General features: G+C 38.7%; 1 protein-coding gene across 1 annotated transcript in view; it reads right to left on the reverse strand.

The window, feature by feature from the left end:
- Positions 1–488: 488 nt before the first annotated feature.
- Positions 489–17,813, reverse strand: part of tsnare1 (T-SNARE Domain Containing 1) — a 186,085-nt gene continuing 168,760 nt past the window's right edge. The window contains exon 12 of the mRNA XM_029505222.1: positions 489–805. The gene's annotated coding sequence lies outside the window, so the exon portion shown is untranslated. The remainder of the gene's footprint in view (positions 806–17,813) is intronic.

Genomic DNA, 17,813 nt, shown 5'->3' on the forward strand with positions numbered 1-17,813 from the left:
AGAGAAGATATTGTACAGAGAGAAAGTTTGAAATTGAATTTCATCAAGTGTCAACCTTCCCGTGCCTCACCTACTGGTTTGTGAACTGCTGTTTCGAAGCAACCAGTTTTTAATTTACTCGCCAGCAATTTTGGATATTTTGAAAACAAATTTAGAGTAGAATGTGCAGTGGAAATGTAAATGAAGTGGAACACAACACAAGCACAAACACAACATTTTCTCTTATAGTTGAAATTTTATTTTGGAAGATATATTTTGTCAAACAATATTTACTAGTCAATAAACAGTATAATATATCACTGATTAAATTACACAACAAGCTGATAAATATGAGGTCTATTCAAGTAAAAATACACAAAAGAAACAGCATACAATAAAGCTCGAGCTGCCTTGTCTCACTCTGAAGCTTCTACTCCATCTTCATTGGTTTTACCAAAGAAAAATACCACAGTTAGGAGCTGCTGCTGTTTGTGTGACTTACCCCCTCTGTGCCTCTGTTGTGATAACTAAACACACATTTGTGACTTCAGCATTGATGCAAAAAACACCCAAGTCACAGAAAACAGCCACGATATGCACAAAAAAAGAAGCACAATGATGATTACATGAGAGGCTCCAGGCTGGGGTGACCTCTTAACAATTTGGTATGCTGAGGAAGGCCTCCATCCCACACTGAAACACATGTAAACAGAGCCAGAGATGATGGAGTAGAGATGTTGTGGCAGGAAAGGTCTCTCCTACTGGAACCCAGATGCTCAGTTCAGGGATCAGACTGGGCAGGAGCACTGAGGCACAATGTAATAACCTGAAAAACACAAGCAGAGCAGACAGCATGAATCACTCACCCAGCACCACCCTGGGATGGCCAGGGTGGTGCTGCCAGCTTTATCAAAGCACAGTGTGGATGCAGAACATGGCCCTGCAATTGTTATTCCTTTTCATTTGTGAATTATTAATTGGTGAAAAACCAATTTATTCTTTTTAGTTCTTTCTTTAAGTGTCACAGGTTTGAAAAGTAATTTAGGATTGCCGGTAAAAGGCCCACTTTTAATTAAGTCCAGGCTACAGTTCATGGTGCAGGAGATGGAAGTGGTTCATTAATCACCAACTAGCAGGATGATCTGGTACATGAAAGGCCAAAGGGTGTCACTTATAAGTCTTATGAAAACGTGAATTAAGCCTCTCCAAGCAGACGAGAGTCAAACGATTATGTCAGTGTTTGATGGGCAGAAATAAATCGAATCTAGAATCAGTTCTGTGTACACTGACTGATGCATCGAAGTTAATATCAGCACGAGTTTATTGATCTGAGCCTGAGATGACAAAATTGTGTTTTTTGAGAAATATTTGGTCTGTTTTCAAGTCGACGGTTTCCTGCATAGATTGAACTGCATTTGATGAACATTACTGTCAGCAGGAAATCCTACTGAGAAAGGAATTCCTGTTCAGGAATTGTTAGCCAGCAAAAATAGATGAGAGAAAAGCACTGACACGTTTATTGAGAGTATTGTCCATGAATAATTGGCACCTGGGCAATGCAGTTTTTGGGCTTTGCAATGTGTTGATTGGCCACTTGTATTATGTCTTTACATATACACTATCAGTCAAAAGTTTGGACACTCTTTTTCATTCAAATGAATACGAAAGTGTGTCCAAATTTTGGCTGGTAGTGTATTTTCCTTATTTACTCCCTAAGGTAAATCCAGGTGTCCACCAGCTCATTAGTAGTGATGATATTAGTCAATCATGAACAATAAAAATTTAATTAGTTCAGGACATGAATCACTTTCTTTGAGCTTTGAGCTGAGATATGTAGGATCTCTTAAGCCTTTCAGTCCTGCAGTGTGGGCCAGTCCCTCGATAAATGCCATTCACGTTTAGGGAGCAGTCCAGTTTACTTTTGACCTCCAAAGGTTGAGTCTTGAAGGTATTGCAAAGGAGAGGTCTAATATCACGAAACTTACACAATTTCTAAAACCAAACAGTGAGTACATTTTAATTCTGTGGTTAAGTTTGGTAGCTCTGTGAAAAAAAAAAAAAAGAGCCACAAAGGGTTAATAATGAAGAAGATCCACATCAGATCTGTACCATACAAGTCCACTAAGTCCAATTAATGTTTAACTGTTATCTATCTTATTACTGTGTAAGCATTTGTATGTATTTACTAAAAATTAAACAATGATATTACTCATTAAATATTCAACAAAAATAATTCAAAAACCCAGTTTAATCCAGTAACAAATTACAAAAGAGGAAATGGAAGAGACAGACAAACACACACACAGGGCCCCACACCATGCACATGCGAGAGGTGGCACTGTTTTTTCCAGAGTGAAGTGAAGGCGCTGCTTTAGCAGTGCCTAGAGTTGGACTGGTACATCTCCATCCATCAGTCCACACTCTGCTGCTGTCCCCATCCCCGTGATGACAGCCTTTCCCTGCTTCCTTCACAGTCATTGGATAAAAGCCAGATTTGAGAAAAAGTCTGTCTTTTGAAAACTAGAGACAATCAAAATGCGGGACATTGTCTCCAAATGTGGGACACAGAAAAAAGAATAAAAATGCTTTGCAGTCCCACACAAAGCGGGACACCTGGTCACCCTAGTTGCTCCTCATGCATAGTGGAGTAGAGGATGCCAAGTCACAACGGTAAATACTAAAACAAAGATGTTGCTCAACAGTATAGTTGGCTATGAATGAATATTCAGGGCATTCTCAGTCAGCTCCATGTGGAAAACAGCAGTCAAACCTCTTTTCTAACGCCTGAAAATGATCAGAAAAGAGTGCACCTGACGTTTTCCACTGGGAATATGTTCCTGAAGTCTCATGTCACAGGGTAGGCTGCTCATAGACTGCTCAATCCTGCCCTTAAGCTTGATGTTTAACTTCAATTCTAAAAGCTCACATAGACCTGAAAGGACTTTTCCCATGACAGCCAACATACCTCTATGTGGAGAATAAAGATTTGTTGCTCAGCTCCCCTCTCGGCACACACTGAGGAAAAGCAAGCAAGCAAGCAATACACCACTTTCTGGCAGGGAATCAAAGCCTCTGAGCTGGAGGTGAATCTCTGCTACTTTTTACCCATCTGCACAATTTTCTATTGTGAACCATAGGCCACCATCTGGAAAATTAAAAAAAAATAAAAAATAAAAAATCATAGAAGAAGCCAATTTCTCCCTTCCAGCTGCACCTTGAAAGGGCTGAGGAGATAAAGACTTTGTTGTGTTCCCGAACTCAAGCCAACGTTGCGGAGTGTCAGCTAAGACAGCTTAGCCCAACTATTTCTAGAGGCTTCAGCACCGCATTTCACATTATGCTGCAGAGGAACCCCTTCATTTCATTAGGGGCCACTGCCAATAGTGGTCCGGTTGTGCTTCATTACGAATTTAAGGAGGTGCTGTTGCATTTTATAGCTCAGGTGACAGTAGCAGGAGTTCAGGGGTTATGGCGAAGTACTTCTGGTTGGCCTTAAAACAAGTTCTTTGTAAACTATCTTGTGATTTGATAAGTTAAAGGTGTCAAGTCAAAGACGGCCACCAATTTCAAGAGCATACTGTTGTCTGTTTCTTTAATGGATAGCTTGGTGACAAATGCTGCTTCATGCAGTGAGGTGGAGCAGTTTACTGCTAAAGGAGCTCCTAATGCACTGGGTGAGTGTGGTTGTCCATGATGGCTGTCAGCTTGGCCTGTATCCTTCTTACTCCCACGTCCTTCACAGACTCCAGGGTACAGTCCAGGACCAAACTCCCAGTCGTGGCCAATTTCTCCAGCCTTTTCCTGTTCCTCTCATACAACCTCAGTGTGGATATGCTTGTGCGGCATACGCTAGATGTGTAGATATAACTTATAGAACCAGAAGAATGCCAGATTCATCTAAGAAGGAGAAATTATAATGAGGCAATATCAAAGGAAGCCTGAGTCTGAAGTGTGCTTAATAGGTACCATGTATTGAAGTAAAGAAAATGAATAAATAAATAAATTAAACAAAAAGAGTGGCCATACAAAAATATATTAAATAGAAATTTGTAATAAACCAAATTATAAACAATGTAAACAACACCAGTTTTTGTAAAGTTGTCACTTCACAAAGCTAGCTTTATGTTATCTTAGCTTCTGCTTTACATGAGATAGAAGTTAAAAGCTGGTGCACCAGTCCGTAAGTTCTTTGGATCCAACCAGACAAAGACTGCTTTTGTTCCACTAATTCAACTGACAGTTAAATCAAAAGAAAACATCCTAATCCAAACTCAGCAAAAACAACAACCAAAATACCCCAACTCAAAACGACTTGATTTGAAATAGTGAACCTCCTCTTCACACACCACCGTGTTCAACACGGTCCAAAAGAAACGGGGGACAGTCAATTAGTCCAGGAGTCAGTCAAGTCAGTCAATAAGGGGTTAATAAGGGGTGTGCTGATCCAGAGGATACTCAGTGAGTGTGTGGGTGTGAAGGGGGAAAAAGGGATGAATGGGGCTGGGCTGCAGTGTGGCCAGCACCTGTGCTGCATGCTGGGATATGATTCATTTCTTGTCTTAATTTCAAAACTTAATCGATAAAACCTAAAGTTTGCGTAATTGTCAGGCTTAGGGAGTTCAGTGAATGTGACTAGGAGCTTTTGTATGAACATTTAGAAAATGCAAGAAACATTGAGGAGAAAAGTTGCACAAGGTGCTGTGTTGTGCGTCACAGTGGGTTGCCGCTAGTGTTGGTTCATAGAAGAATTTCCTCATGTTAGCCTGAGACTGCAGTCACTCAGAGATGCAATAAAACAGCAGGTGACTCTCTGTCAGAGACACATAACCACACATATAAGTGATCTTCTGTGTCGTACAGTCAACCTTAAAGTTTGTGTGATAATCTGTATCCGCTGATGTCTCATTTTAACTCGTTTCCATCCTCTAACCTTTAGTCACACTCTTCAAAACAGTCACTGAATGAACCACCCGCAGCATCACACCATCCTTCAACTACTGTAACAGCCAACACACAAGCACTCACTAAGGCACAACAAAGACATTATGCAGTCATTCCCTGTCACAGCAGCAAAGTTTTATTTCTTGCTATATTTTTTGCGGCAGTTACTTTCATTTTTATTGAATTTTATTGAAATGCTTGGGTCAAACAGGCACAGAAGATTTAAATGAATAGAACTAAGCAAAAAGGGAAAATGCAGCAGAGCCTGAGAGATCACATAGTGTTGTGTTTCACATGCTTATGCAAAAATTCCAAACACAGGGAAACCAAATTTGAATATCACCCCAGACAAATATGACTGGAAAATGCTTTTGTGGAGACAAAACAAAGACAGATATGCTAATAATGCCACTGGACAAACCAACTGACAGGCAGATCGTGCCAAGAAATTCTCTGTCAGACAGATGAAGGGATACAAAAAAAGAAAACACCCTCTCAGAGTGAGAGCAGAACGCCAACAAGGTGAGTGCAGGAGGAAAGAATAGAGAAGAGAGTATGAGAGGAAGAGAAATAGGAGAACGGTGACGTAATGAATGCAGCTACAATGTAAATATCTCGAGCAGTGACTTTGTGCCCATCTGCACAGGGCTTCATTCTTGACCACATGGAAGGATGCCAGTTCAGTAGGAGAAAGAGCAGATTTATGTCAAGGTTGATCTCTGCGTGTGTGTTTGTGTGTTTGTGTTTGCACGTGCAGAGGTAGTATGTATGAAGAAAGAGTGAGGTTTAGATAGTTCTTTCAAGAGATCAGAGTCCAGGGGTGTGTCCGCCTGGCTCAGTGTCAGAGAAGGTTCCCAGTCACAACCACATCAAAGCTCTGCCCCCCAACCCCGCCACTTCCTGAAGACACACACAGACTCTTCTATGACTACAATCATTCCTCAGTCTCTACCCATCGACCTTCATTCCCTTCTTCTTTTTGTCTTAACCTTGGGGGATTAATAATGATTGGTTGCTCCGGTAGTTTTGGAAAGGAACTCTCCGTTGTGATCCTCACTAAAGCAAATGCTGAAATATGAAGGAAGAATGGCGAGCAGTCAGGTTATCAGGCTGTGAAAAAGCCAAGTGTCCTGTCTACACTACTTTAAATGTCAGCGAGACTCTCATGAGGATAGCAAAGCTAGCACAGGCGCTAGCTGGCTAATCCCTACACGTATTGTGCATGTTTGCTGCCAAATGACCTCTATTGACTGTGCAAGCTGTTTTAAGTACATTTTCATTTTTAGCTAAATGGATGAAAATGACAATTAGCTGGGATTAGCTCCAGACCCTGCAACCCTGACAGATAAGCAGTTGAATGAATAAAAATCATGAATTAAAAATTTGTTAGTAAAGGAGAACTTTATCTTGACTCTGATGATGTTTGAACAGCAATATAAAATATTTTCAAGTACAATGTTATTTTGGTTTTTTGAAGCAAGGTTTTAACTTTTTTGTTATTTATTTTTAGTATTTTTGTATTGTTTATTGGCTTGATGGATGAATGTTTGTGTGATTTGTGTTTGCCAACAAATTTTGATGTAAATAATTTCCCATTTTAGCTGATCTCAACATGAAGCTTACTGAATACAGAGAAAAGAGTATACAAGAGTGAGTGATGTGAATTTCAGAAGAAACTTTTGATTTGTGTCTTATTGATTATAAAAAAGTAATTAATGAAGAAAACTGAAGTCCCTTAGACATTGCAGTGATAATTATATTGTTTTCTTTGCCTTTTATTGAATCGCTAAATACAATGAGCTGTGCTGCCCTTGCTGACTTTCCCTAGAGCCTTACAAAGAAAGAAAATAAATGCAAATAAAGACAAGAGGAATGTTAGGAATAATGTTGTGTCTTGGTCCACATGTACACAGATAGGGATTGTGTAGTAAAAAAAAAAATCTGCATTTATGCAAAACATACCACTACTGTAGGACTCTGACCTTGGACTGGATGTTAAGTGTGTGAATGTTTTCCTTGTGAGTTTATATAAACAGGGGTTGTATATGATGGAAAGTTCACTTAAAATCAACTACATTGACTTCAACAATTTAATGTTTGCAAAGCGCTTTCTACACCAGGCTGGACAACCGACGTACATTCAATGGGCTTAATTGATTAAACTGCTATAGAGCCCCAGACATGACATGGGAGAAAAAAGGATATAACGTATGCATGAAATACTAATTTGTTCCCACAAAATACTAATTGTTAATTAATGATATTAATATCATTACTGGACAGCTGGGTAACTAAATAGACAGGGATAGAATGAGTTTTATTTTAGTCTGGGGATGAGCTACAAAGACATTCTGAAAAGCCTGGCATTGCAACGATTCATTAACGAGAGGCATTTAACAAGAGTCAGGTCGCTTCACTGGCAGAGGTATGACTTGGACACCAGGATAGATATCAAATTTCATATAAGAAATCAAAGTGATTTTTCACGCCCTGGAAACCAACAAAATGTTCTTATAAAGCCAGAATAACTGATGTGCAAAGCATAAGCCAGTCACTGAGTTAGTTACAGCTTACTTTACGTGTAGTTTAAAAGTTTAAAAGCACTTAGCTTGTTGGAAAATGGTGCTGTTGTTTCTTTAATTTTTGTCTGATGAGCCCATAAAGTCAGCATAAAATATGTGACAGTAATAGAGTCACACTAAATTGTTAGAAAGGCTCCTCATGACATGTTAGATTTATTTCGTGGCCACAAATTGGTATTTTGAGGTAACAAATTTGTATTTCGCACACACATTATATCTTTTTCTCCCCCACGTCATGTCTCGAGCTCCGTAAACTGCTGCTGACACCCATGATGCTTTTGACTGCGTGGTCGATTGTGTCCTACCCAAATGTGTCGTGTGGGCGACGTAGTTTCACAGTTGCAAGCATCACCAACAACACTCAACAACACCAACGAGCCACAGCATCAAAACAAGTAAGCTGTTTTCAGAGCCTTAGCTGATGTGTGTGTCTCTGTGAGTAATGGAGTTACAGTGGTGAGAGATTTAGAGTTTTCAGTCTAGTCCAGATCAATATAGACAAATTGGTCGATGCTGCCCTTCTTCCTTTCCAAAACACAGAGTCCAGATGCAGGAAGCTAATAGGTTGTATAAATCACAGCCAAAAGTGGCTCCATGGCAGTGCCATTGATTGCCAGTCAGCAGCTGGATGAATGGCATCTCTGTAATGTTGAGTAGGACCAAACCAAAAGAGTCTGTGTGCAGACTGAATAACTGGGTGTCTCCACAAGACTCAAAGCTTTCTTATTAAATGTACATCCAGCCCTGACAGACAACTTGAAATATGAAGTAACCAAATCATAGTTACGATGGTAAAAGTCATAGGGTACAGGAAATGATTGACCTAGTCAAATTCTTTATGATTGACCATTTTAAGTTAACTCAATCTTTGTAGGTTTATTCAAGCTTTCATATTATCCCTATGTCCAGTAAAGATGAAATTTAAACTTTGTCTCAATGGGGTAATAACAACACCTGATAGGATAGGCTGATAGGGTCCCTTTATGTTCAATTTACAAAATTGAGGATTAAGATAAAAACTGTTGGAATCAACTGTTATAATCATGCTATATTATTTTTCAGCCTTCCATCAGCTGGTTCAGCTCTCCAGTAAACCTGTAATTTTTAGATTTGTCTTTCTGCTGTTGTGACAACAGAACAGTGAATGAAAGACATTCCATTAAGATGAAATCTTAACTTTCAGGCTACAACTGCAATTGTTTAACCAAATCTTCTGCCAAAATCATCAATCATCATCAATTTATGTGAAAAGGAAACTCTGCAGCGATCGTATTAGTCAACTAAGTCGCTGGCTCATACATGGAGCCATGAGACATGTATGAATTCTCATTTCTACTATGGCACATTTCACTCACCTAAAGAATGTTACTCTCTGAATTATTAGACTTATTTCTTCTTGTTAATGAAGTTCCTTTCTTTTCTGAGCTGATTTCAGATGATGCTGATGTACTCCACTGGGCTTTCTTCTGATTCCACCCTCTAAGGAAACTTAATTAATATATATATATAAAAACATAAATGCATGACCAGCGAGCAATGTGTGCGTATAGATATTTTTGTGTGATGGGTGATGGCCACCAACTGAAAAACAATAACCCCTGCCTTCAATTTTCACTCTATTCACAAGATAGAAATCAGCAAGACTCCACAGTATTAAAGACGTTGTGGTGAGAGATTATTCTTCTCTAGTTCCAGAAAAATGTTTGGGTGAGAGAGCCTGACATATCATAGCCGTTACCTCTCTCTGTTATTTAAAACAGACATAAACAGCCACAGATTGAGGAACTAAACTGTTATCACTGACTGTCATCGCTTTCACCACCCACCACCCACATGCCTCATCTCAGCCATCATGTCTCTGTGTGCTGTTGTGCTTGTTTCTGTATTGATAATTCCTTATCTTATTTTGCATTCGTTTGTCTTTGCCAGTTTTTGTTATCTGAGAGCTGCTCAGAAGTTTGAATAAAAGGGCTTTGCCAGTTAAAGGGACATGACTAGGTTGTAATCCAAGTTAAACATGTAACATAATGACCTTTTTCAGTCAATCAAAGGGAAACTCAAACAAGTAAAACGCCTGATAGTGGTGGACAGCAATTGAACAAATGATCAATGGAATGCACAATAGTTCAACATTTTTTTCCCTTACCCTTACCCTTTTCTTTTTTTAACCTCAGAACTCTCTCAGCTACTTTGTCAACAGTAAATTGTAGGCAAAGCAACAGCACCAATCTTCGAGTTATTTTTGCAACTGCCATTAACAGGAGAAAAAAGGACATGCAGCTTCTCAGCAAGAACTGTACAAGTTTACTTTTATACATCTATCATAATTTCATGAATCTATAAGTCCGAATCAACTAATGCCAGGAAGAGAAAATTGAACTTAATAAAGGAGCTAAAGAACATTATCCACGGTGGAGTTGGAGTCTGAGGGGAATCTGCAGGGGAAAGCAAAGACTTTTTGAGAGGAAATGTGAACAAAAAGTGAAGCTGTGTTTGAGAGTGAAGGGATGAGCGGGGGATAGCAAAGGGAAACATATCTGTGAGAGAAGTGGGAGAGAGCAGGCTCTGCAATGATAAGAGAGGGACAGAGAGCACTATGCAACATTGTCACCACTAAACAGATCATTGGCTGCATTTCTCAGCCACATTTGAAGAAGCCTTTGGAATGGAACAAACTATTTTCTGTTGGGACGCTTTAGCCTTGTAACATTTTTGCTGGTAATGTTTGAAATCTCTTTTAAAGTTTTGTGCTAGAATTGCAGTATCCAGTGACACGGACAGATGGGCTCAAATTAAATTCTCTTATTCAACATGAAATAACAGCATATGTCGTTCTACAGAAGAAGATATTTGGTAGCAGAGACTCTCCAATGAGCTCCCCAGGGTTGAAATAAGAAATATCATTTGAAAATTATTTGCATATGTATGACAACAATATTTTTCATTTGATTATGTGTGGCATTCAGTTTCAGCAAGTACTTTCAAGCAAGAATTGAAGTTAGTTATAACAAGGAAGAAGGAGCCGGCGAGGTTGCATTCACTTCATGTGCCTCAAGTTGGGGTGTGGTGTATTTAAGAAATCATGGGGTTTGGATACAAGTTTGAGAATTATTTGAGCTGGAAATTGTTGGATAACAGATGTGATATGTGTGTATTTAAAGGAGCATTTAAAGCTGTGAAGATTGTCGGGTTAAAAGCCATAATTTTAAGACCATTGTATGTTTGAATTAATATTGTCTTCTTGAAATCCTGTCTGTATTTGTGTTTGAAGGTTTTGCACCTGATTACTGACCATGGCAAATTTCAAAATAAAAGAAAGAAAGCAAAGGTGTGGTCACTGAGTGAATTCCAGTGGAATCTTCTGAAACAAACTGTTCTGCATGCTAAAACCTTACAATAGTGAGAGCCAGTTGACAATCATCATGTAGTTTAAAGCCTGATATTTTTGCATGCCGTTAATGTAATGGTTGAAATGCCAGCAAAAAACCATGAAAGGTGAAGCAGAGGTTCCTCCTGACTATTGACAGTAAGTCGACTTAAATATCTGTCCAAATATTGGCTGGATTGTCCCTTTATGGAATCCCTTTATACATAATTTTAATCCTTGATTAAACCCTGACATGCCACATGAAAGTTCAGTCCTGATCAGTTGTTGTGAAGGAGGAAATTATTTTGAGACCAAAGCAGTAAATATGTTTATTTCTGCTGGAAAGTTTGACATTTTGGGAGTCTATGGGGACTCACGGGCTGTTGGAGTCTCATGTTTCATCCACACAGGATGCTGCTTGATTCTGCTTATCTTAATGGAGAACAACAACAACAACAACAAAATGTGCTGTGTATTGATGACCCTATTTGTTTACTTCATTAACTTCTGCCATTTTTGTTTTGAAGTCACTTCACACATTCAAACTGTTCCAGGCAGGTGAAGCACTTCAATATTATGACCCTTAGCTGAAGTTCTCCTCCACTAAACCTTTCAGTGAAAGATGACACTTATTTCGCCTGTTTAGGTAATCAGCCAGCTCTGCGTACTGTCAGATCTCCCAGAAAGCTGTTTGCAGTGCATGCTGGGAGCTGAGCAGGCACACAGGTTTCAGAAGGTTTGCTTGTATTCTGCAGCAGCGGGAAGGGTGTTTTTTTTTTTTTTTTTTTAATTTGATTGGGGGATTAAAGGTCGCAAGGAAGTATTTAAATGCTCCTGCTCAACTTTGGGCGAGTCATTCCTCCTTAGCTGTAAGTTGGAGGAGTTTGTAGAGCTCTCAGATCCCCGTTGTCACAGTGTGTTGTCTCCCACTTCGCGGTGACAGAGCCGTACCCAGCCTTCCAGTAATCCCCTGCAGCAAAGTTTGGAGTAAGCTGATGGCACGGAAAAAAGATAAATAAGGATTTTTCCTTTTTCACCCTGTTATGGAAAATTTTATAGCACTTTCTCTCCTTGCTGCATTTATCTCCTAATACACTTTCAGATATGACCATGGTGTAATTTACCACAATGCACAAAAACCTTCCACCTTGGGTTTTCAAGAGCTCAAACAACTCAAACTTATTTATTTGTTATTTTTTAAATTGAAGACCAAGTATACATACATTAAACTTCTGCAAACCTTCCACCCTGTTTCACCAACACAGGGCTGAATAGGTAACACATTTCAACGTACCAGAAACTTCTCCCACTTAGAGAAGAGAGATTGAGGACGTCAGTGACAAATGTCTTGCATTAACTTTGTTGTTTATTTTTCCCCTGGAAGATGTGAAATAACCCTATTAAATCAAGTAGTCACTTGGCCATTAATCTCAATGCCGCTGACTAGTTCCTCAAAGCTAATGGGGTTTAGAATTTGCATGAGGCGAGTGTACCCACAAAGCTTTGCCTAAGAGGATTGCTGTTCAGACACAGAGCTTATTGTCACACTTGTTCATAGACATGGATTAACGATACCAGGCCTAAAGAACTCCACTAACTGTGGCAGCAACTCACAATTCCCCCTCACTGGCTCAGATCTCTGTTTTAGAGGGACAGAGATTCTGACAGAGTGCAAAATGCCTTATATACATTATTTGGTTAAAACACACAAATACTTGTCCAATGCAGTATTGTTACACATCCATCAAAATAATTTCTTCAAGCTTGTCATGCTTGTTTCAACCATGAAGAAGACAAGAGAGCCAAATATGATGGTAGTTTTTGTACCCTTTGGAAATGACTCCCTTCTCACTGCCTGAATATCGATTTTGCTTTCATTTGTTTACATCGTATAATCAAAGAGCTCCTGGATTCCTGCGCTGTGTTGTCAACTTAAGTTTTTTCCATCATTTGAATAAGCCTCTTTCAGTGTGAGCATGTCTGCGGTGTTTCATGGTGACTAAAGCAGCTTTGAAGGCTAAATATAACATGCATCCACTGCATTAATGCTTTAATATTCATCACTGGGGAGAAAGGTGCTTGAAATATGTTTTAAATCTACAGTTAAAATTCAGTAGGAAAACAGCAAAAATATACACAACTTCTGCTCAAGTTCTGACACACATGAACAAACACATACACACTCACACATGCACACATAAAGCATAAATCATTCAGTCATTCAATCATTCATCAGTCTGAAAAATCTACATCAGCCCACACTGGATTACCACTCCTACCACTCCACTGAGCGATCAATAATGGCAATTTCAGCTTTTACTCTTACTTGTATGATGCTCAGAAGCAACAACAGGCTGTGGAGATACGTAAAACATCCCTGATGTAAATCAACTTGACTCTGAGAGAAATGACAAATAGAGGCTTTAAAAGGGAAATGGACAGCGTTTTCTGGTGAGCCATCCATGTTGTTTCTTCAGTTAATTCTATTCTGGGTCACTACAGGATTGGATGTGATACAGAAAAGTGACAGCTTTTGAGCGACTTGCTCTTGCTCCCCTTGATGTTTCTGCTCTAAGATACAGTGCACTTACTCACCCTGCTCATCCACCTGAAAATCCCCAAAGATCCAAGACTAACTGCAGCTGCAGTCCAGAGACGCTATCAGAGGTTACATTAGACAAAGCTCTTACAAAGTGTCTGCAGGGGAAGCTGGCAGAATCCAAAAGTCACGCAGAGATGCTGACAGTTTAATTAAATCCTTTGCAGCTAACTTAATGATAAGAATCTGCATGTTTACAATGAGTTGTATGTCGCTAGCTTTCAAGACAACCCACATGAGCATTTTTTGAAATAAATAAATAAAGGAATAGCTTATCTTATTTTTTAATCAGACGTCTCTGCTAGCAGGGTGACATTGTTGTGCCTTCAAGAATCATTAACAATGAATTTCATGAAACAATTTACACAATAGAAGGTTTAGACACAAAACCTACCGGGTTAGGAGAAAAAGAGCATGTTGTTCAAGGTAAAAATATGTCCTGCACTGGACATATTTTTACAGGGAATTAAATAAAATCCTAAATCAAACTACAACTTTTGAATGTTACAGATTCTGAAATTGGACCACATACATTTCCTTTCCTTGTTTCTGACCATGAGCAAAACTGATTTATTTTTTTCCTCCTTCCTTCCTTTAGAATATTATGCACACATTTTCTCTGATTACTGTATTTTTAAAGTGCAAACACACTTATCGTATCCTATACTAAAACCAGTTGACACATAGTATGATTTTCAGACATACTGGATCATATACACCCCCCTCCCTCGCATTGAGAGTTGGTCAAAAGAGAATTGTGTTATGATTTGACAGAAACTTGCACGCTGAGAAATCTAGGAGAAAAAATAAACAATTTATTCAAACATGCAAAATATTTGCAGAAAATGCATACGTTAAATGTCAAATGTATTATGTATCATAAGTATCATATGATTTCAAAAGGACCCACAGCTAACAAAAGCTGAAGCAGCAGCTGGCAGCTGGAAGAAAGAGTGACACACGGTTTCTGCCCCGGTGCTAAAGGGCTTCTCATCCAGTCAGTTTGGCTCCAGCAAAGGTGGAAGGGGTGTAATATCCACATGGTAACAAGCTAGTTAGCGCTCCATCAGCCTGGGTCCAGCAACACCAACAAAGGTAAGAACCTGCTACTTATAAGGCTCAGTTAGATCGAATAGACGGCTTTGTTTAACCATTTACTCTGCATGATTAATATCACATCGCTGATTACCAGTTAGGCAATAAAGGGAGGTATTATTAGACAGGTCTTAATTTGGAGCAACACAAGCACCAAAATTCCATCAACATGAGATAATACTAGCCTCGAGCCTCCAGTAATCATACAAAGGGAACATAATTAATTTGATGATAATCAATTAATGTTTAACAAGACTAAACTCTAAAGCATTGTTTGTTCCCACAGAAGACTACGTTCCTACTACAGGCCATAATACAAAGGACATTAGAATGAACAACTTATCAACAGCTGTTGTTGACAGACGTAATATAAGGCATACAATTTTATGATGCACTGGAGTAAACACCACAGGGTTCGTTCCCTTAAAGGTGCTTGTCAACCTTCTGACAGTCCGTTTATTACATGATGGTATTTTGTCAGAACAAGTAGAGATCTGGACTGAAATCATGAGGGATCTTCATTTGATGCACAAACAGACATCAGAAAAAGTGTTCAAAATTAGTTCAAGGCTGGGTCACTACAAGCCTGTATCAAATTATGCCTAATTATCTTTGCTTGTGGTTTTAGTTCACCCTGTGAACTCCTCCCCAGTGACAAGCTCAGAGATTGATGGTTCTGAGTGAAATTTAAGACCACATATTCACATCAAGGCTGCTGCTGCAATCCTTGTCTAAAACGCAAATCACTGCAGTACCAAATGAAACAACGATAAAGATTGGTCAGCAGTGTTTTCTCACCTTAACCAAATTTAGGGAAACTATGAGTGTAAAAAAATGTTGTGTTCTTCTATTGTTGTCATTGTACATGAAAAAATGGTTCATTGGGAGATATTTAGTGTATTTAGTGTATGTTATGTGTGCTGCAACAGGTTTAGCTCATTTAATTGTGGGTTGATGCGCTCTTCTAGGAGTCCTTCCATTATCCTCTTAGCCTCTAATACTTGTGTGAAGCCAGGTATGTACCCAATCCAATCTCTGGCCCTGTTTAAACAAACCTTGAGTTAAGAGCATGCACAGAATCCTGTAATTCCCATATTTAAAGGAAGGAAAGTAAGGTAAATCTGAACTTGATTTAAAAAAACAAAAAAGCTGTGCTCAGAAGAATATTGTATTAATCTCAAAGATTTCTACTTCTCAGATTCTCTGAGTTTTACGTTGTCCAACAAATTGTTGAATGAGTTTCATAGAAAGTCTGCCAGTTTTTTAATTCAAAACAAAACAGTCCCACCCAATCAGTTAAAGACTGCCTTCAAAACAACACAATAGCTTAATCTAATCAATGGCATTATTAAAAAACAAAAAACAAAAAACAAAAAAAAAAAAAATCAATACAGAAGACATAAAAATGCAGTGCAAACCTTTGAAAGTTTGATGGGCTAACCCTTCAGACCTTTACAGAGCTCCAACAAATGTCACAATACGTTAGGATACCTTCGATGTAGCCTCAAATGTGACACCCAAGTCAAAGTAAATCAGTAAAGGACTTGCTGCTGCTGCTTAAGCTTATTGTGGTCAAGCAGCACTTACCGTGTCTGCCATCTTGTTTTTTAAAACCAGAAGAATCTATTTGGAAGAGAAAGTGGATTGAGGGATCAGGGCTCGATCTGACCTGCTCTGTACTCACTAATGCAATGACTGATGCACAATGGTTGGGTGGTACAGTCTGTCAGTCACTCAGGAGGCCCATAAAAATCTATTCCCTGTTTTATGGTCCATATTCCTCTAAATGAGACCATTATTTTAAAAATGAACATGATTTTGTATTGAAAAAGATTTGAAGCTGGAGACTGAGACCAGAAACGCATTCGGAAAACAATCATATGGATAATAAATCCATATAGAAGTAGTATTTTTTTCCCATAGATTTCAATACAACCTGGATAATTTTTGCTAGCAGTGATATTTGAGTGATGCTAGTGGTATTTGTCCATTTGATAGAATGCAGGTTTATGGCTCTTCAACAGAGTCGACGTCAGTTTAAGTCAATGGTCTAATGCCAATGGAAATGACTGAACACCACTCCGATGAGTGTGTCAACTTCTTAGCTTGATAGTTAGAGGACACTGTTTTGAGACATAGTGGTGGAAATTGACAGGAAACTATAAAAGTGAAAGAACAAAAAGAGGATTTTGAAGAGAGAGTGGGGCATGTCCCTGCAATCCTCAGTGGAACTTAAATCCTTTTCAGATGCTTTAGACTAATCACAAATACCGCAGATGCAAGGTCTTTTCATATTAGAAAGTGGAGTGGAAAAAGTTTTATGTTTTGAGTGAGTTTGAAGAAGGTTTTTCTTATATAACAACAATTTCTAATATCAACAGTTATATTCTGTTCGGAAAATATAGTATTTTTTTTGTATGTGCTGGATCTGTTGGGTCTCTTTAACACCTCCATAAAGAGTTTGGTCTACACCTGCTCTATATGTAAAGTGCCTTGATGTAACTTTGTTATGATTTGGTGCTATACAAATAAATCTGATTTGATTTGATTTGATTTGATTTGAAGTTAAAGCAAACATATTCACCTCAAAATCCCATTTTACAATTAAACCTAAGTGATGTGTCAGTTTCAGAGAAAAGCTCTTTGAAAAGGTTAGAGATTTGAGGGTCATTTCATCAAAATCACAGAGAAAACAAAAAAACAAAAAACAAGAATATTTCTCCATTTGTTCCAGGCAGTGTCCAGTCATGCAGATACTCTGGATATTGTTGCCAAAAATGTCTCTGTTACTCTCAGGGGCAGAACACTTGGCTCTGACTGCTTATTGTACTATACAGGCAACATGTCCAATAGGGAAATACTGGTTCATCTGTCCATCCATCCATTCAGCCATTCATCCATCCATCCATTAGTTATACAGCTTATTCATCAGGGTTGGACAGAGAAATCCCTGCTGACAATGGTGAACATTTACTTCCATCCCTACACTAATGAACGAGTTAGGTTACATTTGATGCAGTCTGACCCGTTGACTGGATAATTGGTGATTTATTTTTGTGTGTTTATATATTGATTCTTATTCTCCATTTTAGCTGGCAAGGTATTGAGTTGTGTCTTTACATTGGATCCACCTTTCTGCTCCAGTGGATGATGCAAATCAGAGCGATTCATTCAAATCAAATCAAATCAAATCAAATCAGATTTATTTGTATAGCGCCAAATCATAACAAAGTTACATCAAGGCACTTTA

Source organism: Echeneis naucrates, chromosome 6 (assembly GCF_900963305.1).
Source record: "Echeneis naucrates chromosome 6, fEcheNa1.1, whole genome shotgun sequence".
In the NCBI taxonomy this organism is placed as follows: Eukaryota; Metazoa; Chordata; class Actinopteri; order Carangiformes; family Echeneidae; genus Echeneis; species Echeneis naucrates.